Raw genomic sequence first — 22,694 nt, forward strand, 5'->3', positions numbered from 1 at the left:
TCATAATAAATAAAATCATCATCAAAATAATAATAATAATATTAATAATCATTATAACAATTATAACCATAATCATGTTCATGTTAACATTAAAGCATAATAATAATAGCAAGATCCTAGGCATGATACTAACAAGATTAATAGCAAATCATAGCATGTCACTAAGCAATAAAAATCAAATCTTTAGCTCTAACATGATACTAACAATCATAAATATTAGGAAGAACATAGGAAGCATCGCAGGAATCATACTTAATATTAAAAATACCCTAGACATGATACTAGGAATATCATAATGACAAGGTAAACATGATTTCTACATCATAACATCAATTAAAACCATTAAAGCACTTACTTTGATGTCTCGTACCTCTTTCTAATTACAAAATACACACGTTAGTAACTTCAAGGAAAATAATAATCAAAACAATCAAATTAAATAATTGAAATAGAGATTTGGGACCAAACCCTCAGAAATTAAACCTTTCACGTCTAGGGCGAAGGCAACTTCGAATATGGCTAGGTGTTTCTAGATCTTGCGAATGCGGAATTTTGTATGAAAAGCAAAGTAAGAAAGAAGAAAGAGATGAATGATTTAGAGGATGCTAGGGAATTAATGATTGTAGATGAGAACTTGTGAATGATGAGAATTGGTGAATGATTAGAGAGAATAGATGAATGAAGATAATCGGTGAATGAATGAATGTAGATGATGAATGAAAACGGAGTTTTTAATACGATATTTATAGAGAAAATCAGCCAAAAAGATAAATTAGACAAAACAGAGTCTGACGCTCAGAAAACAGAGCTGGCGCCAACCCTGGCTAGCTGGCGCCAGGCACCAACACCAGCGCCAGGCGCCAATGGCTAGCGTCAGGCCTGGTTCCAGGCGCCAAAGCCTGGGGTTAGGCGTCAAGCCTGATACCAACGCGTTTTCAAAAATCCGATAAGTTTGCCGTACTGGAGGATAAAATCATATAATTTCCTCAAAAATGCTATTTGATTTTGATTAAAACTCTGAAAAGTCAACAAAAGTCAATTTATCAATGTTAATTGAATTAGGAATGAAAAGAACCTTCTAGAAGAATCTAGAAGACTAAAACCATTCCTAATTGCATTAGGAATGATAAATCATATTAGGCCCTCCCCTAGATCATTGGGCCGTACATAAAGCTCAAAACCGGGCCCAGTTTAGTAAATTGGCCATAACTTCCTCAATATTCATCGGAATTGGGCTTATAATATATCGTTGGAAAGGTCTTTGCAAGCCCCATCCAACTACACTACTATTGGACCCATATCATGGACCAACCAAACTGGATTGGCTGTTTTCTTAAAATGAAGTTTTCAAAAACAGAAAGAAGAGAAAAGAAATTAAAACTTTCCGCAACACTAGACTTTCCACACTTTCGCTTCATTCGATTATGATTCGACGTGAAAGGTACTCATCACTGGGTTTGGTTTTGGGGAGACACAAATGGGTGTCTACACTTACAAACCTCTAATTTTGGTTTAGTGTCATCTCTGAAAATGTTGTTCACCCTGGTATGTTTTGGTCACTTGATAGTATCTTATTTGAACAATTACTAACGTTCCTAAGATGTGGCACACTCCCTTTGTTGATTTTCATTACACACATGATTAGTATGGAGTACTCCATATATAAATATGTTATGGAGTACTCCATATAAATATGTCTAGTTTTTAGGTGCTCTTTGTTCTTGTAATTTCCTTTTCTCCCAAAGATTGAAGAACTTTGGGATGAAAGGAAAAGGTAAACCAAAGTTTTCATTTGTTTTATTTTATATGATTTTATAAGTTATACTCTTAATGATCGTAGTCTTATTTAACGAGCTCATATTTTGATCAAGAATTTTCACTAGCGGCAAGGAAATTGTCTTGGTATATTGTTTCCAAAAAGTACCTTTGTCCTATATTAGGTTTTACAGTTTTCACTTACAATTGTCCCAAATTATATTAGTTATTATACTTCCTTTTTAGAAAAAGGTTTCACCGTTATTGTAATGCATCTTTCTGTTTGTTACAAAAAGTCAAGTCCCACTCTTTCTTACACATTCATTAAAAAAATTATGCTATCTAACTATCTTCTATCCCACCTAGGGATGTCAGTGTGACAAATCAAATCAATAGGAAACTCTTCTCAATGGATCTTTGTTTTTACTATTTAAATACATCTACGTTTTCTTTAAAATAATGAAAATTATGAAACAAATTATAAAGAAGCAATTGATTTGTAAAATTTTAGATAAACCTAATAATAATAACTACAAAAGATACATTATTAGTATAAATCTATAGATTTATGGCTTTCAAAATCATTAAATCAAGAATTAAAAACCAATAGTATGTCAAATAAGCCCGATTTCCCAAGCGAGCCCTATTTACTAACAAAATCTGCATCTCAAATGGCATTTTGGAAGTTATGAGCAATTTGGTGAACCTTTGACTCTTTTTTACATGCTTACTCACATTGTTAGTATAAACCTTTGACCCTTCTCATCAACAATGGCATCAAACAAACTTTAACACCACAACAAGCACCAAGCCCAACACCATAACAAACTCCTATCCCACCACCACCATCTTTGTCGCTGCTAAATTTAATCAAAAACCTTAAGAAAAATGGTATAGTTAACTCCTAAATGGTAGGTGTTGTTGTGTGAACTTTCCCTCCTTCATTGATTTCCTCGACCTCTATTGTTGTAGAATTGTGAGGCTCCATTTTTGAGAAGAGAGAACGGTGGGTTAACATTGTCAATCTTTTGTATAGGGGTGTTCATTCGATTTTTGATTTGGATTTAGGCCAAATCCAATCCGATCCGAAATATAATTTGGTTTTCAATTTGTCAATCTGATCCGATTCGAATCACTCTCTCAATCTAATCTGAATTAAAGTACGATTAATTGAATCCAATCCGAAAATCCGAATTAAAATCCATAATTTATAGCATCTAATATTCTAGTACGATAATATAAACATAAGAATGCAATTATAAATATAATATTTTGTCCAACCCTTAAGATTGAGGATTTTTTAGAAAATAACACCACAAATTATGTTTTTTTTTTTATAACACCACATTATCTCAAAGTTTTATTATAACACCACATAAAAAGTTAATCTTTTGATATCACCACCAAAATTGTTACTCCATTAGTAGAAGACTAGAAGTGTTAGTAGGGCCCACTGTAACAACTACTTTCGGGAACCCCTTTTAAATATCTTCGATTATCCTCCTAAACGTTAACATTTTTGCAATTGTAGAAAAATTTAGGTTATCAAATTGGGGAAAATTGCTGAAAGGAAACTCCAAACATAACCTAATTGAAGGAATCAACAACCATTTTAGATTTGTTGGTGAAGATTATATTGCTGAAACAAGGTAAGTCTTCAATACTTAGATTGTTCTTAATTCGCTAATGGAAGGAAAATTTGAAAGGTTATTTGTGATTAATTCCACTTTATACTCGATTCAACATGCAATTAATGTATAATTCATCGTGTAATTGTTTGTGTTATCCCCAAATTATCCCAATTTTGAAATTAGGGTTTATCAGAATTTTCAATTGGGGGGTTTTCAATTTCTAGACTGAATTTTTGATTCCATCTTCAAAGCTAGACAATTGGATTAGAATAGGGTTTAAGGTTTAATGTGCATGTCATACTGCTGCAGGCCATGTCTTTTATAATCTCATCTCCTTCAAAAGAGAAGAAGTGTCAATGTGGTGTTCCTTTTGCAAAGTTGACTAGTTGGACAAGGGAGAATCCTGAAAGAAAATTCAGAATGTGCATGTTTCATGATCCTGTGACTGAAAGCAAGGGGTGTAAAGCATTTGAATGGGTTGTGTAGGGAATATTTCAAGCTTTAATCCCACTAGCTTGAACCCCACTGTGATCATACACTAAAGTACGGTGGCGTCCAAAAGGGAAGAAGATAGAGCAAAAGAGTCGCCAACAAGTTTTTTAGGAACTTGTAAACCGTTCACGAGGTGAAGGTTACACCCCTTAACGATCTTTAACGATCCGAGAGATCGTCAACTCCATAAGGTCTAGAACCAAATAAGGGTTCGGGGATGAACGTACAAATCCAACCTAAAAGAGATTGAACCTGCCCTAATAATAGGCCTCTACTTTATTCTGATCGTATTCATGTGCGCTTTCTAATTAACATGCAATCATTAGGATTAACCCTAAACCTGTTTATCTATGTTGGTTGAATATAAATGCACAAATAAATCTATTATTGGCGATCACTTGAATTATAATCAAAATTAACCCTAACAAGATTATTAATTATCTTATTAAGCGTGATTATAAGTACCAATTCCCTTTAAACATGCATAAAGGCGTGATCAAGCAATAACAATAAATATCAAGCAAAAAAAAAATAATGAATATCATGATAATAATCATAAAAATAATAATCATCATATTATTAATAATAAAATAATTATCATAAATAAAATAATATTCATAATATTCATAATCATCACCAATTATAACAATTATAATCATAATCATGTTCATGTTAATATTAAAGCATAATAATAATAGCAAGATCATAGGCATGATACTAACAAGATTAATAACAAACTCTAGCATGTCACTAAGCAATAAAAATCAAATCTTTAACCCTAACATGATACTAACAATCATAAATATTAGGAAGAACATAGGAAGCATCGTAACAATCATAATAAATATGAAAAATACCCTAGACATGATACTAGGAATATCATAATAACAATATAAACATGATTTCTACATTATAAATCAATTAAAACCAATTAAAGTACTTACTTTGATGCCTCGTACCTCTTTCTAATAACAAAATACACACGTTAGTAACTTCAAGGAAAATAATAAACAAACAATTAAATTAAATAATTGAAATAGAGATTTGGGACCAAACCCTCATAAATTAAACCTTTCACGTCTAGGGCGAAGGCAACTTCGAATATGGCTAGGTGTATCTAAGTCTTGCGAATGCGAAATTTTGTATGAAAAAGCAAAGTTAGAATCCTTATCCTATAAAAGCACCAACACACAAAAATTTGGGGTTCCTTATGAACAGTGTACTGACCAAATTACCCCTGTATTTGTACTTGCAATTCCTTATCTACAGTGTTGTGACTGATTTGCCCTAAAAAAAGTCTTGTGGTATCTTTGCACATGATCTTCTGAGCATTTGGTCCAAATTCCTTCACTTTTCCCTTCTCACTCTCTCTCTTATTTCATTTTCTCTTTCTACAGATTTCTTCTCACCTCACTTCTCTCTCCTAAATAGCCTCTATGAATTATCAAAAATCAGGAGCAGCAGAACTAATATCAGCGATGGCAATTTTACCCCTAGAAGTATCGGACTCGCAATCGCTCAAGCTGAGAAATCCTTCACTAAGCTCATCGAAAAATCAAGGTGTTATGTTATGCAAATGAGATTCAATTTTAGGTGACGGGTATTATTCGAGTTATGACTTTAACAAACTAAGCTGATCTCTATTTATGTATGGATAATAAAAATTTTGATTTTTATTAGTGTTGGGATAGTAAAACTGAAGAACAACGTATGGGCTAATTTGGGGCAGTTTCTCTAAATTTCGATTACTCTGTTGCTCAAGTTTTGGGAAAACAAAGCATGATATTGATCCGACAGCTGAATGGGGGGAAACTGGACTCGAAGATAATACAATAAAACCGCTCATTTTTAATTTTGATTTTATTTTTGGGTTTTTTTGAATTTTTGGATGATTTTATTTCTAGGGTTTTGTAATGTTGTTGGTTAATTGAATGATTTGTGGTATATTGTTGATGGAAATGTAGAGTCTATGTGGAGATTGGGTCTTTCAGGTCGAGAGACGTACCCATAACGACCTGGTGTATCTGATTGTGTCTATTACATGCGTACTGGGTTCTGTGGATTTGGTACCCGTTGTCGTTACAATCATCCTCGTGATCGTGCGGCGGTAAGCCCCCTTTGTGTTTTTAATTGTATATTTTGTTGGATTTTGTGTTCAATTTGAGCTGCATTATGTGTTGTGATTTGGGAAATGGGGTTTAATGAGTAATGTGGTGTTGAATTGTGGGCTGATTTTGTAGTGATCTTATGAAATTCGAGCTTTTTCGAACGTTTTACTGTATTTATTGTGGGTTTTAGAGAGAATTTATTTTACCAAATGTTCGGATCAAAAGAGATTGTTATTGAAATTTTTTCGCGTAGATTGTGTTGAATGCTGGAGGGTTGTTTTTTTTTTTTTTTTTTTTTTTTTTTTTTCTGTTTGTGTTGAGAAAGACAATGCCTTTCCATTCAAGGGTTTAGTTAAGACACAATGGTGAATCAAGGGGTGCATAATAATTTAAGTAGTAAAAACCTAAAATGATACGAGGGGTGAAAATGGGGTTGTTTGAATGTTACTTGTGCATAAAGAATAGATAGAAATAATGAGCTTCTCAAGACTTGAAGTTGTGACCTTGAAATTCAAATGCATGTACTAATCATGAGGCCACTAGCGATCAATGTAACCTCAATGAAGTCTTTAATTGTTATTAGAGCTGTCAGTTTCTGACCCGAACCGTTAAACCCGACTGTTTTGAACCGATCCAAAAAGGAACTGAACTGTTTAAAATCCGTTTTTTGGAAACCGAAAACTGACCCGACCCAATTTTTTCCAAACCGAAACTGAACTAAACCGAATTTGTGCAAACCGTTACTAACCCGACCCGTTATCAAGCCAAACCGTTACAACCCGAAACTGAAAGCAACCCAAACCGATTACGTTTAAACCCGATAGTAACCCGACCCGTTTTAAACCGAAAACCGTTAAAACCCGATAAAAATCCGATAAACCTAAATCGTTCCAACCCGTAACCCGTTGTGACCGAACCGGTTATAATCCGTAACCCGTTGTGACCGAACCGTTTACGACCCGTAGCCCGTTATGACCAAACCGTTTAAAACCCGTAACCCGTTATGACTGAGTCATTTACAAACCTGTTACCCAATATGTTTATGATCTAATTTGTATCAACCCACTACTCGATAAACCCAACTTATTTATGACTTGACTTGATTATAACATGACTCGTTCCTACCCATTATCTGACTAATTCGACTCGATAATCATCCGACTCAATTTTAACCCGATATGATTTTGATTAGAAACCCGTTTCAAATTGGGTAAACTCGTTTTCAAACCAACCAAGTTCAATCTAAACCGATTATAACCGAAACAATAATGGTTGGGCCCGATTTCACCCGATCTATTTTGAACCGAAACCCATTTTCGAACCGACCCAGTTAAACCCAAACTGATTATGACCCGAACCAATTACGACCCGTCCTGATTAAGACCCGAACTGTTTTTAACCGAAACCCACATTAAATGGGCTAAACCCGTTTTCAAACCGACCCAGTTAAACCCAAATTGATTATGACCCGAACCGACTAGAACCCGACCCGATAAGGACCCGATCCGAATAGAAACTGCAATTAAAAAAACCAAACCGAACTGACCCGATAATTTTCAAAACCGACCCAAACCGACCCGCTTATTATTTCAATCCGTTATAAACCGACCCATTATAACCCGAAACTGATAAACCCAACCCAAACCCGAATTGTTTAACCGAATTGACACCCCTAATTGTTATAATAATTTAAGCGAATTTACATGTACACACCCTTTTATATGTGGACTCACCTCTGCTAAGAAAGTCGTCATTTCATTTGTGGTTTTGTGAACATTTGACCTCCCTTTACTTTGCTATACATGGAGGCATAATGAATGTGTGGGATCAATGCACAGCTTGCTTATTGATCTGTTTTCTGAGTTTATTATATGATCAGAAAACTTTGATGTTAAATTAACACGTGTAAGAGACACAAATACGTTTAATTCTTTCTTGCATGTTAGCATTTGAATTTCAAGGTCACAACTTCAAGTCTTGACAAAGACCAACATTTTCTGATCACAAAATGCATGTATGTTAAATTATGCTAACATTTTCTCTAAATTTCTGTTAGAAATATCATGCTTTGTTTTCCTGATTTTTATTAGTGTTGGGATAGTAATCTTTAAATTATACCTTAATTAGTGGCTAATTTGGGGCAGTAATATTTAAATTATACATTATTTATCTAACAGTTTTACTACCACAAGTAATAATTGGGGCAATGTATGGGCTAATTTGGCTCATCTTTTTCTCTCACCTCACTTTCTCTCAACTTGATTATACAATTTATGTGGTGTTAAATTGAAGCTATTCTTCCAATCACAATCAGGTTATGAAAGCTCTTGGCCATTCGAATCTTCATGAGATTTCTTACACCGTTCAATCTCATCACAAATAGGTACCATCTCTCTTCATTTCTCTTTCGGCTCAATTAAAATGCATTAATTTGGACAGAAATTAGGGTTTGAGTGATTGATTAGGAATCAAATTAGGTATTTAGTGTTGATTTTTAAAAAAAAAATGTTTTTGAGAATATTGAATACCATCTTCACAATATAATCTTGGGTTATCAATAATTTTATTTGTCGATTAAGAGTTCTTTTAAGTTGTCTGTTTTATTTAGGATTTATCTTATGTTTTCTGTATTTTTTTTTCCTGGAAATTTATTGGAAACCCAGGAATCTAATTCATCATGGGGTATCTAAATTGGTAAGCTGCTAGGAGTGTTGTTTCCTTTGTTGATTTTGATCTAAAAGTTGGTGCTTCCATGGCTGATTTTGCTGATGTAAATTATCAAAGAAACAGGGGAAATGTAAATTGGGAAATAAAAACATGAGTTTTACACAATCGAAAACCTTTTGATTCCTTGAGTATCCATGCTCAATTTGTATAGAACTTGCTCAATTCCTTTTTCTCAGATCCTCTGATTTTGATTTTTTTTTCTTTTTTATCATCTTTTTGTTTTTTAGGGGAGTAACTCATCAAAATCTGACTTCATCAACCGATGGAAATCTTCGTCTCGAGAGGGCTAACTTCTCGATCGTTTGGATGAATCTGGTACTCCACTTTCGTTGATTTTTCTTGTTTAAATTTTGTTTTTAGTTTTATTGGAGTGGTATATAAGATGTAGTATAAGGATTTGGGAGGACTAAATTGTTTGTTCCTTTTTATGATGAACCGCTTAGTTATCTGTAGATCTATTTTTTTGCATGCTGTGTAAGAGTGTTTCTCTTTTACAGCTTCTGCTCAAGTTTTGGGAAGTGGGATTAAGGTTTTAAAAAAGATTAATCTACTGTTTGGTTTGCTCAAGTGTTGGGAAGTACGGTTAAGGTTTTAATTTTAAAAAGATTAATCTGCTGTTTGGTTTCAAATCAAAACAAAATCAATTGGCTGTTATTTCTCAAATAAGTATGGCTCTAATTGTAGAATTGTTAATGTAAGAGTGTTTCTCTTCTTGCAGCTTCTGCTCAAGTTTTGGGAAGTGGGATTAAGGTATAATTTACTATCAGTTCGAAAAATAAAAACTCTTAAAAGTGATTGTTATTTCATTATGGTTCTACAATAAAAATAGTCACCGTAGTGCACAAGGCTCTTAAAAGTGATTATGTTTTTAGAGTTTCAAGGGTAGATTTTTGGAATTTGGAGTGCTTGCTCCATTAATCTTGTTAGGAATCAGTCAACCAATCAAAGTCTTAATCCCATAAGTGGGGTCGACTTAACGAACCAAAAGTGATTATTTCGTGGAGTTATCGACAAGGATCTTCCTTCGCCATCCCTTACTATCCAATGCCTTATCCTCATGCAAATCTATATACTTCATATCCTTCCTAAATCCTAATTCCTTCCTAATTCCTTGATTATGCTAACATCATTTATAGTCATCTTTGTTTATCACGTTTATCACTTATTGCCAATTAGTTGACATAATTGTATGAATGCCTTAGACTTGCTGAATTTGTAATATAAACGAGGTTGTTGTGATCATGTTGCGTGAGGCAATTTAAATCATTGCGTATGTATTTTTAGTCCGATAGGAATGGAAATATACTTAGATTATACTATTTGCATAGTAATGACATATAATTCAAACAATTAAGCATTTTACTGTCTTTTGAAGTACTTGAACATGAGATTGCATTAATGTACTACGAAGTATTTTTAATTAACACATTTTAATCATGTATTTCCTTGAGTAAATTTAAAAAGTCATAAACAAAGAAATCAAAAAACCCCACCGTACATTCTACCCAAAGTAGTGAGAAAATGAAATAAAACTGCCAAATAATTAAACCCATCTATAATCCTTATATTTTTGGATTTTTGCTGTTCTTTGATTTTGGAATTGTTTTTTCAATTTTGGAACCAAGGGAGTAGAAAATTTAGTTTTTGTGAAACAAACTAGGTATATTTCTCTTGTAGTGAAGGAGAAGTTTGGCTCAGCTTGTGTTTATTTATTTAATCTTTTGTGAATTCACGGTAACTTTCTTTAAGCGGCTGCAAATAATGGATGATTCCAGAACAATATCAATTATTTGTTCATTGTTGGTGTAGACAAGTCTGACAAATGCTTGAGCCATTTGAAGGCAAATTTTATATATGTACTGATATTTGTCACTGGATGCAGGAAGACCTGAGAAAAATAATTAAAGTGAATAAGCCTCTAAAGACACCATTTGGAAGGTTGTTGAAGTTAGCTGCCCATGCATTAGTAGAGTTATGTCTTCTTTCTTGCATTAACCACTTAGTTAAGTGTTTGTATCTATGCGAGTATGTGCATTTTCTATCCAGTCTTTCAGTGTTAAATGTTCAAATCCTTCACAATTTGTAGGGACAGAATAAGCCGGAACCGAAAGGGCTGTGGGAAGATCCTTATGGTCGCGCTTCCAACTGGAAGCCATGTGCTTTTTAAGACGTGTTTGATGTTCATTATTGGCGAAAATTCTATTAACTAGGAACCTTGCTTAGCTTTGTCCTCCTTGAGCAATAGTGACGTGATCACCCATAAGCTTATCACTATGAAAAATGTCACTAAATCGATACTTTATGTGATTAGTCTGACTTTCTTCCGGGAAATGGTAGTAATAAGAAGTATTTTAAGATGATTTAGTACTCTCTGCACTAATTTTTTTGGTTAATTCCAGTGTGGGTACATGGGGCTTTAAACAGTATTCGTGGATTATGAGCTGCTGCTTTCTGTGTTTATGCTTTTCTCATTTTTGTAAGATTTTTGCTACTTTGTATTTTGATTGAACACAATCAATGCTCATGGGGCATCAAAATAAATATTCTGTTCTGAATTTGTGTTTTTTTTTTCCTTTTTAGAATTATGTACAAAATTGGAAAGATGAGTTTGGCTACATTTTAGCTTGACATTTTGAAGCAAAGTAAAGTAAAAAAATTCAGGCATGAGATTTGATCCTGAGGCAAGGACAGCTGATTTCGACAGGTAAGCTGTAATTGAAAATGATCATAATTCGTATTTTTGGTCTGCTAAATGCTTTGTTAAATTTCAGAGCAAAAGAGGAGATTGAGGAGGAGGAACGAGTTCAAGCTCTTCACCCTCTTATGGAGTGTGCAATGTAGATTTTCAGGTTTTGAGTTTGATTTTATGTGGAAACCATCCGTTAACCTGTAAAACAATTGTTGACCTTGTAATTTATATTATAAATTTATAATTCTCTGTAGCTTTCAAGTAATTACAAGTTTTTCTGGCAGTTGAATGACCAATGAGTACTTTTCTCAATTTCTTGGAGTATGACCCAAATTGGAGGCCTGCCATTGACGAGGAAGGAGGTGAGAATGATACATTGATTGCGTCTGACTTCAATGGAGTGCAAACTGTTCAGTCTTACTAAAGTTCAGGTTTGTCATTGGTGAAACATTGGCTATAATTAAGTTATTAAGGCATGCGTTCATTGTATCCATGAAAGCTGAGGTTTGGAACTTTGAGTTGGATACGGGCAATATCAGCTTGTTTCATGATTTAAAGAATGGTAAAACTCCACCATCAGCTTTTGGAAGCATTGTTAAAAATATCCTCTACTTAGCTAGACTTTGCCATTTTGTTTCTTTTTCTTTTGTTAAATATAAAGGCAATGTAGTGGCACATTGTCTAGCCAAATTAAGTAGTACTTTTACTAAGACTCAAGTGTGGCTTGAGGAATATCCTCATGAAATACAAGGGAAGGTTTGTAGTGACATTGTATGGTCTTGATGGGAGAATACCTGAAATCTTATAAACGGGGGAAGACATTGCGTGATCCCCACTGAGCATCGATCACCAAATTAATAATAACTCTTTATTAATTGTTTTATTTGGAAGTTGTTGTTGTAAAACTTTGAGTTAAATATTCATCTGTAGCATGGGAATCCGTGATCATTACTATTATCAAAGGGAGAAAGATCACTTAAGAAAATAAAAAGACTTAGCTTGGGAAAAGGCTCATTGGACCACTTAAGCTAGCTAATTACATTTTTTAAAGTTAAATTCTGAAGAAAGATCATTTGAGAGAGAGAAAGAGAGAGATTAATTACGAAATAGCACATGAGAGAGAGTGAGAAAGAGAAATACTACTAGAAAGAAAGAGAGAGAGAACATTAGAAAGATTATTTGAGGGAAACCAAAAGAAAAATCCCTTAACAAAGAGGACACCACTTTAATAAATGACTTATGAAAATAAGTAAAATTAGCTTAGGAAAAAAAAAGGTTAGCTTAAAGATCACTTATAATAAAGATCACTTAGTAAAATTAACTTAGGAGAGAGAGAGAAAAAAAGATCACTTATAATAAAGATCACTTGAGAAAATTGAGGCACTTAGCTTAAGAAAAAAAAAATTAGCTTAGAAAAAGGGTTACTAAAATTAGAGAGAGAGATAGAGAGAGAAAAAGAGAAAGAGCGAGACCAATAAAGAAAACCCACTTAAGAAATTAAAATCAGGGCAACTAGCTTAGGAAGTGACTTAAGAGAGAGACCATTTAGGAAAAATCATTTGAGAGAGACCACTTTAGAAATCTCACTTAACGAAAAGAGGGAAATCACTTGAAAGATTACTTATGAAAATAAGAAAAATTAGCTTAGGAAAAAATTGTTAATAAAGTGCAAAAAAGTAAGAGAGCCACTTAAGAAGAAAAATGACTCAAGAAGAAAGATCACTAAAGGAAAAAAAGATAGCTTAGAACTTAGGGCAATTAGTTTAGGTGGGAATCTTAGGACAATTAGCTTAGGAGGGTAAAAGAAAGAAATCATTAGTGAGAGAGACCACTTAAGAAAGAAAAAAATCACTCAAGAAAAAGAAAGATCACTCAAGAAAAAAGGTCACTAAATAAAGAATGATAACTTAAGAAACTAGGGCAATTATAAACAATTAGTTTATGATAAAAACATAGGGCAATTAGCCTAGGAAAGGGAGAGAAGAAACAATGAGTTAGAGAGACAACTTAAGAAAGGTCAATTGTAATCCCCCATATTTTTAAATATATGATAAATGAAATTATATATTATTTATAATATTTATTTGTATTTTTCCGGAATTTAATTTCAAAAGTTTCAAATTATTTTTGGGGTTGATAAACAATTTTATTACAAAGAACTTTTTATGAACCTTCCTTCTATAATTTATGTCCAACTAAATTAATTAAATTAAATATAAAGAGTCAAGTGTTTGGAATTGATTAGCAAGTATGTTGAGTCGATTGAATTGTTTAAGTGTGGAGTCTTGATTAATGAATTTATGTTGTATGTTTATTTACTTTAATTAGTTGAGCATGCTAGGCTTGGTACGTTGTAGCTTGTATGTACTCAGCTTTGCTGATTGCGTGCTTTTGTGTGTTTTATTTTGGTCATGGCCTTCGCCTTTCAATGACCCTGTGATGATCCAATTATTACACTTGTATTATTGGGGAGCAGTATTGCACAGGTTAGCTTGATGATGTGAAGTTCGGGGATTTGACATACGCATTGTCAAGGGATTGGTGTGATTGAGAGTATTCGTTCTTTGTGTTGAACTTATTTATGTTTTACTACTTTAATTATGTTTTGGGACTTTGATTATTGGTTTGGTTTTTAATAAGGGCCTTTATGGTTCCAATTTGTAAGCTTTGACTTATTGGTTTTCTAAATTATATTATTTTAATATTTAAGTTGGATTTCCGCTGCAATACTTTGACAAAGCCTTAACGTTTTAACACGTGGCGGTAACATGCCAATGGTTCTCCTCTATTTTTATTTAAAGTAAGTGGTTTGGAAAAGGGAGAATTATTGGGGTGTTACAAAAATCACCTAAGAAAGGGGCAATTAGCTTATGAAAATACGATTAGCTTAGGAAAAAGATTTACTCAAATGCTAGAGAAAAAAGAGACTGCATAAAAGATCACTTAAGAAAATTAAGGCAACTATCTTAAGAGAGTAAAAGAGAAAACATCCACTTAAGAAAAATCGTTTATGAAAATAATGCCTATTGGCTTTGGAGAGGTGAGACACCAATTAAGACAGACCACATACAAAAATCGAGGCAATTAACTTAGCGAGAAAAAATGGGGCACTTATAATAAAGATTACTTGAGAAAATTGAGGCAATTAGCTTAAGAAAAAAAATTAGCTTAGAAAAAGGGTTACTAAAATTAGAGAGAAAGAGAGAGAGAGAGAGAAAAAAAAAAGATAGAGAGAGAGACCAATAAGGAAAACACACTTAAGAAATTAAAGTTAGGGCCATTAGCTTAGGAATTTACCTACCAGAGAAAGAGATAGAGAAAGACCATTTAAGAAAAATCATTTAAGAGGGACAACAACTTTAGAATTCTCTCTTAACAAAAAGAGGGAAACCACTTGAAAGATTACTTATGAAAATAAGAAAAATTTGCTTAGGAATTTTTTTTACTAAATTGCTAAAAAGTAAGAGAGCCGCTTAAGAAATATCAAATAAAAAGAAAAATGACTTGAGAAGAAAGATCACTAAAGGAACAAAAGATAGCTTAGAACTCAGGAATTTAGTACGCTTAGGTGTTAATCTTAGGGCAATTAGCTTAGGAGAGTAAAAGAAAGAAACCATTAGTGAGAGAGACCACTTAAGAAAGAAAAATGACTCAAGAAAAAAAAAGATCACTCAAGAAAAAAGGTCACTAAATAAAGAAAGATAACTTAAGAAACTAGGGCAATTATAAACAATTAGTTTAGGAGAAAAACTTAGGGCAATTAGCCTAGGAAAGGGAGAGAAGAAACCATGCGTTAGAGAGACAACTTAAGAAAAGTCAATCACTTAAGAAAGATAGGGCGATTAGCTTATGAAAATACAATTAGGTTAGGAAAAAGATTTACTAAAATGCTAGAGAAAAAAGAGACTACATAAAAGATCACTTAAGAAAATCAAGGCAACTATCTTAAGAGAGAAAAAGAGAAAACATCCACTAAAGAAAATCATTTATTAAAATAAGGTCAATTGGCGTAAGAGAGGTGAGACACCAATTAAGAAAGATCACATACAAATATCGAGGCAGTTAACTTAGGAGAGAGAAAGAAAGAGAGAGAGAGAGAGAGAGAGAGAGACCTCCGTTTGTATGATTAGTTTATTGAATTCATCAAATACTATAGCTTAGATGTGATTTTAAAGTATCAAATACGTGCACTTTTTAAGCCAATGCCATTATAAGTGGCTTTGGTGTTTTTCCACTAATTTAAAGTGTGCTTTTTATGTATCAAATACACGAGCTTTTAGCATCAACACAATAAGTATGATTGTCGTTAAACTTAAGGATCATTGAATTAATGATTAGTGAATTTTCATCTGGGATATGAAATAACATAACTTAAAATAACCTAAACTTCTACACATATCAAGTATAGCCTCAATGTATGTAGTTCTCATATATAATATTTTACATAAGTCCTTTTACACGCGACATTTCTCTAGCTTAATCAAGTATTATAACATCCTTTATTATTACTAATCAAAAAAATTGTAAAACCAATTTTTTACTTTGATCTCACAACACCACTTCTACATTAGTAAACTAATACTTATAAAAAAAAAAGGGCCTAACACCTAAATTATATTATGAATAATAGTATTAGCATTATTTATTTTATACATTTATTTTTAACTAACACCCAAACAATATTTAGTTTTCTAACAAGAACTCATTTCTTACATTACAATACACAACATAAACTAAATTAGACATTTTGCATTTCAATTCAAACTCACAACATACTTAAATATCAAATTTTTAAAACCCCCGAAATTTCCACATTTCTATATACGTTGAACAAATAAATTTACAAACCAAAAGCGCGCGAAGCGCGCTCTAGCCACCCTAGTTAAGGAAAGAGAGAGAGGTGAGAGAATTAGAAAACTGATTGTAGATGAATGATCGTGAGAATTGGTGAATGAAAACGGAGTTTTTAATACGTTATTTATAGAGAAAATCAGCCAAAAAGATAAAATAAACAAAACAGAGTCTGACGCACAAAAACAGATCTGGCGCAAACCCTGGCTAACTGGCGCCAGGCACCAACACTAGCGCCAGGCGCCAATGGCTAGCGCCAGGCCTGGTTCTAGGCGCCAAAGCCTGGGGTCAGGCGCCAAGCCTAATTTTAACGCGTTTTCGAAAATCAGATAAGTTTGCCGTACTGGAGGATAAAATCATATAATTTCCTTGAAAATGCTATTTGATTTTGATTAAAACTCTGAAAAGTCAACAAAAGTCAATTTATCAATGCTAATTGAATTAGGAATGAAAATAACCTTCTAGAAGAATCTAGAAGACTAAAACCATTGCTAATTACATTAGGAATGATAAACCATATTAGGCCCTCCCCTAGATCATTGGGCCGTACATAAAGCTCAAACCGGGCCCAGTTTAGTAAATTGGCCATAACTTCCTCAATATTCATCGGAATTGGGCTTATAATATATCGTTGGAAAGGTCTTTGCAAGCCCTATCCAACTACACTACTATTGGACCCATATCATGGACCAACCAAACTGGATTGGCTGTTTTCTTAAAATAAGTTTTCAAAAACAGAGAGAAGAGAAAATAAAATTAAAACTATCCGCAACACTAGACTTTCCACACTTTCACTTCATTCGATTATGATTCGACGCGAAAGGTACTCATCACTGGGTTTGGTTTTGGGGAGACACAAATGGGTGTCTACAGAAGCCCCCACTTTGACTGAGTTTGGAGAAACGCGAGTTTCGAAAACAAAAGTCAAAGTAGCGATAGGGACGGAGAATGATTCAGAATGTTCTGCTATCCTAAACCAATCTTGTAACGCCGATACCTGCAAACTAACATTAGTTAAACAGATAAAAGAGTTAAGAAACGCGTATCTTGCACCGTCGAGCACACGTCTCTGAAAGTAACCGATTGTTGCTGTATCCTTGTTTTAATGACCTCCTGCAAGCTAGAGAATGCCATCCCGCTTTGAAAACCGCTACGCCCGTAACTGCTTCCAATATAGAAGATTGCTTCGCCTGAAACTATCCTCCTCCGCTATGATAATATTCCACGTCCAAGGGAATACTATCGAAGATTGCTTCTCTTGAAACAAATCCTCACCCGCATTGATAATATTCCACGTCCAAGGGAATACTATTGAAGATTGCTTCTCTTGAAACAATCTCCATCCGCATTGATAATATTCCGCGTCCAAGGGAATACTATCGAAGATTGTTTCTCTTGAAACAATCCTCAGTTGTTTGTGACAACCCTCCACAATCTAGGGAACGCCATCTTGCTGTTTGTTTTGACGATCTTCCGCAATCTAGGGAACGCCGTCGATCAATGTTGCTACATCTCGAGCCTTTTCTTGAATCATAGTGATAGCCTTTCCAATCATAGCAAAAGTCATCGAAGACCGCCCATCTCGTGCTATCTTCTCAAATCTTGGTGACAACCTCCACAATCTTAGCGAACGCCGTCGAAGACCGCCCATCTCGTGCTATCTTCTCAAATCTTGGGTGACAACCTCCACAATCTTAGCGAATGTCGTCGAAGACCGCCCATCTCGTGCTATCTTCTCAAATCTTGGGTGACAACCTCCACAATCTTAGCGAATGCCGTCGAAGACCGCCCATCTCGTGCTACCTTCTCAAATCTTTGGTGACAACTTCCACAATCTTAGCGAATGCCGTCGAAAATAACTTTACTTGAAGTCATCCTTAGTTGTTGCGATAATATTCCGAAGAAAATTACCGAAGACCAACACTTGTCGATCTTTAAAGTTCGCTCGAACTTTGCTTCTGCTATGCCTATACGTCGACGCTTTCGTTGCTTTGAACCTATACGTCGGTGCCTTTTCTGCTTTTGAGCCAATGCTTAGGCGCTTTAAGCTAAGTGAGACGATCTTTCATCAGGTCGATCACTTATTTGTTGTTGTAATCAAACTGACTACTTAATCATATCAAATTTCTTATAGGGGCTAACTGACGTACCAAGGAACCCGAAATTGTTGTTTGAGTTCGAAATCACCTTTCTGAGAGGCTTCGAGCTCTGTCGCTGCTGAAATATCTCTGGCGCCAAGAATTGGAGTAAGGTCCTCCCTATTCTGCTGCACCTGTATTTATTTTGACTATAGAACTTTGCTAATCTTTTTAATTATCTTAGGGTTGACCTAAGGTTTAGCATTGCTTAACTCATTGACTTAACACGACTCAAGGCATAAAATTGACTCTCCGTGATCGACTGACTAGAGGTTGACTCGACTCGAAGTGAAATGACACGTGTGACTCATGACCCGTGTGTGCATAGTGTTGATTATGTGACTCGAAAATGCAAAAAAGCAAAAATTTTCCGTCATTTTTGTGAAGGGTACCGACTTTCTCCCTAAAAAGAAAGACGCGAAAAAAGAATCGAAGTTTTTGAAGGTGCATGTTGAATGAGCTTAGTCAAATGTTTTTTGATACTATCTCTCAAGGTGCAAGGATTAATCCATCCTAGGCTATCTCAACTGTTGACTCCATGATGAAAGTATTTGGGTAACTTAGGCACGGAGGCTAAGTACTTCATACTTCGTGATGCAATGACGATTATGATTGATGAATGATGTTGATATGACAAGGCATGCTTCAATGTTGTGTTAAGATTTCATGACAAAGGGTTCCTAAGGGAAGTATATTTGGTCATGTATCTGTGCAGTGCGTGAAAGTGACACTAAAGTTAGGCCGCAAGAGCTAAGTGTGTGGGAAAATATTATTTTTAGAAGAGTCAAATGATGGTGACTCTTAGGCTAGGTAAGCTAATGATATAGGGATCAAGCCCCCAAGTCTAGCTCTAAATGAATAGAGATGAGCATAGGGAATCCCTTGATATGATCATGGTGTGAGTGTGTGAATGTGAATATGAATGCATTTTTATTACGGCCGCACCTTGATGTGAGGTTGCCTACGTATCCGTTAGGAATCAGGCCGAACGTAGCTCTAGACGAACCTCGCACAAGTGTGTATATACCTCAAAAAGGTCTTTTTAAGGGTTGTAACGTGGTTAGGCTAAAGGTTTGAGGAAGAAGGGGATAAAGGCTCAAGACCCTAGATAAGCCCCCAAGGTGTGCAACCTTGCTTTTGAATATTTGTATTTTCATGCTTGAGGTTTTCTACTCTTTTTTTAGCTCTTTCTATTTATTTCATTTTTATAAGTGTGAGCAATCTCGATCATGCGGTCTATCACTCACTTGGCATTCATGTTTCTCAGGCACGATACCGAGCACTCGATAAGAGACGCAATCTGAGACGTGTTCATATCGAAGACATTTTCATATCAAAGACATTGGAACACTTGCCCTTTTGTACACTTTTATTTATTTATTTGCTATTTTTGCTATTTTAATCTTTTGAATTTGCTCAAGCTTTCTTTAGAATTTCAAAAGTTGCACACCATCCCATCCCAAGGATAGATAGATGTAGGTTGAAAAAAGAAAGGTTTATCGTTAGACGAGGCTCAAAGTGGTTTATGAAGAAAGAATTGCATATTTGAAAGGTGAAAGAAGATATGATGTGGCTACAAGGGGTGCCTTAAATCATTGGTATGCCTTGTGCTTAGTTCGAATCTTTTTTTTTTTAATGCAATGCAATGCGATGATCATATGCAAGGAAATAAATGCTCATTTTATTACAAAAGAAAAAGAATTAATCTACAAAATTAATCTAAGGGAAAAGAAAAGGTGCCTATGCTAGACTTATTGGGGAAAGAGTAAATAAAAAATAAATAGAAAAAAGAGGTCACGAAATCTTGTCGTTGAAGCTTGCCTCTTGTCTGGTGTCATTCGCTTCATCATCACCCAGTCTTCTCGCTAGCTAGAGGCAATGGGACCTTGTTTGCTTCTATGAGATCTTGAATGAGATTTTGAAACCTATAGCATTCATCAGTAGTATGACCGTTTCCTCGATGGTACTTGCAATAGGAGTTTGGATTCCATCTCGAAGATCGATTTTCCGGTGTTGGATCCTCGGTAGGGCCAATAGGTTTGATTAATCCTCAATCGTAAAGACGGTCGAAAGCAGCATCGTAGGTCATTCCGATGGGTGTGAACTCTCGCCTGGGTTTCCTTTTAGATCCTTGATTGTCCATGGCTAAGACACCATTATGGTCAAAGGTACTAACATTATTACTAGAATGGGCGTTTTCGGAAGAAGAAGGATTGTCGTTCTTTTTTCCTTTCCAGCCACCGTGGTTACTATTGTTAGTAGCTTTTAGCTTTGCGAGGTCATCTTCGATTTCGATTCCAATGTCATAGACGGCCTTGAAAGTATTCAGATTGTGTTGATATTTTAAATGCTTCGAATACTTCTCTTAAAGATTCTTGATAAACATCCTCACAGACTCCTTTTCGGTGGGGACCTCAATCATCTTAGCGGAAGTTTCCCTCCATTTATTAAAGAAAGAAGTAAAACCTTCATTCTCTTTTTGTCTTATCATCTCAAGTTGTCTATGATCGGTTTCAACTTGAATATTGCACTTGTACCTATCAATGAAAGCGTTTACTATCGATTCCCAGGTAGAGATTTTCTCTTTTCAAGGGAGAAGTACCATTGTTGGCAAACGGTTTCAAGAGATAGAGAGAACAGAGAGGGGAAAACCTTCTTATCGATACTCTTAATACTCATTATAGTTTCGAAAGCTCTTAGATGGAAGTATGGGTTATCTGTTGCCTTGAATTTAGGGATGCCAGTGGCGTTGAACTTATGCGGAAGAAGTTCCTTGTCCAGCGAGACCCCTTGTGAACTCATGCCCTGAAACTTATAATCGCTAGATAGCTTGCTCAAGCTTTCTTGCATGAGGTTCATTTGTTGTTGCTTCACAGGGTCATCGACCTTAAGTGTGAGGAGCTTTAGTGTCTCGGTCATGGTGACCAATTGGTTCCTAATTAAGCTCATTGACTTCTTCTTGAGTTGCCATTATCTTTTTAGCCTTCCTCTTTTGACGAATCGGTTTATCGAAAAGTGAAACTTGAATAAAGAGGTTGTCCTTGATTAATAGCCCTTCTATCCTCGACCAAGTACTGTGGAAAAGGAATTTGGGGATATTCATTGTTAATTATTTGACTCAAACTTTATTCAACATGCAATGGAAGGAGGATGTGAAGAAATATTGTAATAGAATGTGAAGGAAAATGATGTAGATGGAGGGATATGAAGAATTAGGAATAGAATGTACCCCCCAACTCAAATGACGGAAAAAGACCGACTCATGCATGAACCTAAGACATGGTCATGGTGACATATACTCAAAGTGTGTGCTAAGACTAGTGAGTGTAGGTGACATGTTAAGACTCGTGTCATGACCATGTGCCTAGACTATGTGACTAGACTCAAGCAAAGACTAAGTTAAGACTTCACGTATATGCATTAAACTGGACAGACTGTGGTATTTTAGTCATAACTTTTTATCTGTGACTCTGATTTGGATGAAACCAACGCCAAATTAAAGATAAAACTCGGGGCTACAGATCCATAGGTTGTACTACTCGTAGTTCTTCCTAGAACTCCAGCTATGACCAAAACAAGTTGACGCTTGTGCAGTATACGGGAATAAAAATCCGGGTTGACTTAAAGGAACTATGACTCGATTTTATATTTATTTATTTATTAGCTCAAATTAATTAATTAATTAATTAAACAAAGTCCTTTAGTCATTAATTAGTTTATTTAGTCTTAACACAAGTCAAACAAACGGTTAGGAAAAATCACAACAATGCACAATTAGTTAAGTAGGCACAATATGATGCAATGAGTTTGCAACCTAACCATGGCTCTAGTTCTCTAAAGTTTGGGATATGGTTTAGTCAATAGAGGGTCCATGGTTAATTGTCCGGATGCACCGCGTGGAAGCCTAACCATGAAGGGTTGGCGCGAGTGGATGGGACACTGCGAGTTTTAGAAAAAACTCGCTTCCATGGTTTGGTGAATTCAACAATCTCGGATGTACCCTTTGTTGCACGGAGCGTTCAATCGGGTAGATGGAGCATGAATTCCCAGAGAGTTATGTCCATATGTAGAACACATATGGGTTTCAGAAAAGTGAGAAAAAATTCAATCAGGAAGTAGGATCGAGCAAACAATACGAAAAACCGGTCGAAATTAGAACGCATATTTCTGGCTCGGTATTGGGGGAAATTGGCGCCAGCAATCAGGGACTGGCGCCAGATTTTAACTGTAGCGCCTGGCGCCAATTCTGGCGTCTGGCGCTACGACTAAAATTCTGGCGCCAAGCTCTAGCCCCCGACGCTAC

At 35.1% G+C, this 22,694-nt stretch overlaps 1 long non-coding RNA gene across 8 annotated transcripts; it reads left to right on the plus strand.

The window, feature by feature from the left end:
- Positions 1 to 5,846: 5,846 nt before the first annotated feature.
- On the plus strand, positions 5,847 to 12,285 carry LOC145623738 (uncharacterized). 8 transcript variants are annotated; one of them, XR_014110216.1, is made up of 6 exons: positions 5,847 to 5,985; positions 8,301 to 8,369; positions 8,941 to 9,028; positions 9,432 to 9,463; positions 11,294 to 11,417; positions 11,485 to 12,285. It is a non-coding gene; the product is annotated as an uncharacterized LOC145623738 (long non-coding RNA). The 8 variants fall into 8 exon arrangements; XR_014110215.1 differs by having other exon boundaries at positions 11,294 to 12,285; XR_014110210.1 differs by lacking the exon at positions 9,432 to 9,463 and adding an exon at positions 10,596 to 10,651 and having other exon boundaries at positions 11,294 to 12,285.
- Positions 12,286 to 22,694: the final 10,409 nt, after the last annotated feature.

This window comes from Chenopodium album, chromosome 3 (assembly GCF_948465745.1).
Source record: "Chenopodium album chromosome 3, dcCheAlbu1.1, whole genome shotgun sequence".
In the NCBI taxonomy this organism is placed as follows: domain Eukaryota; kingdom Viridiplantae; phylum Streptophyta; class Magnoliopsida; order Caryophyllales; family Amaranthaceae; genus Chenopodium; species Chenopodium album.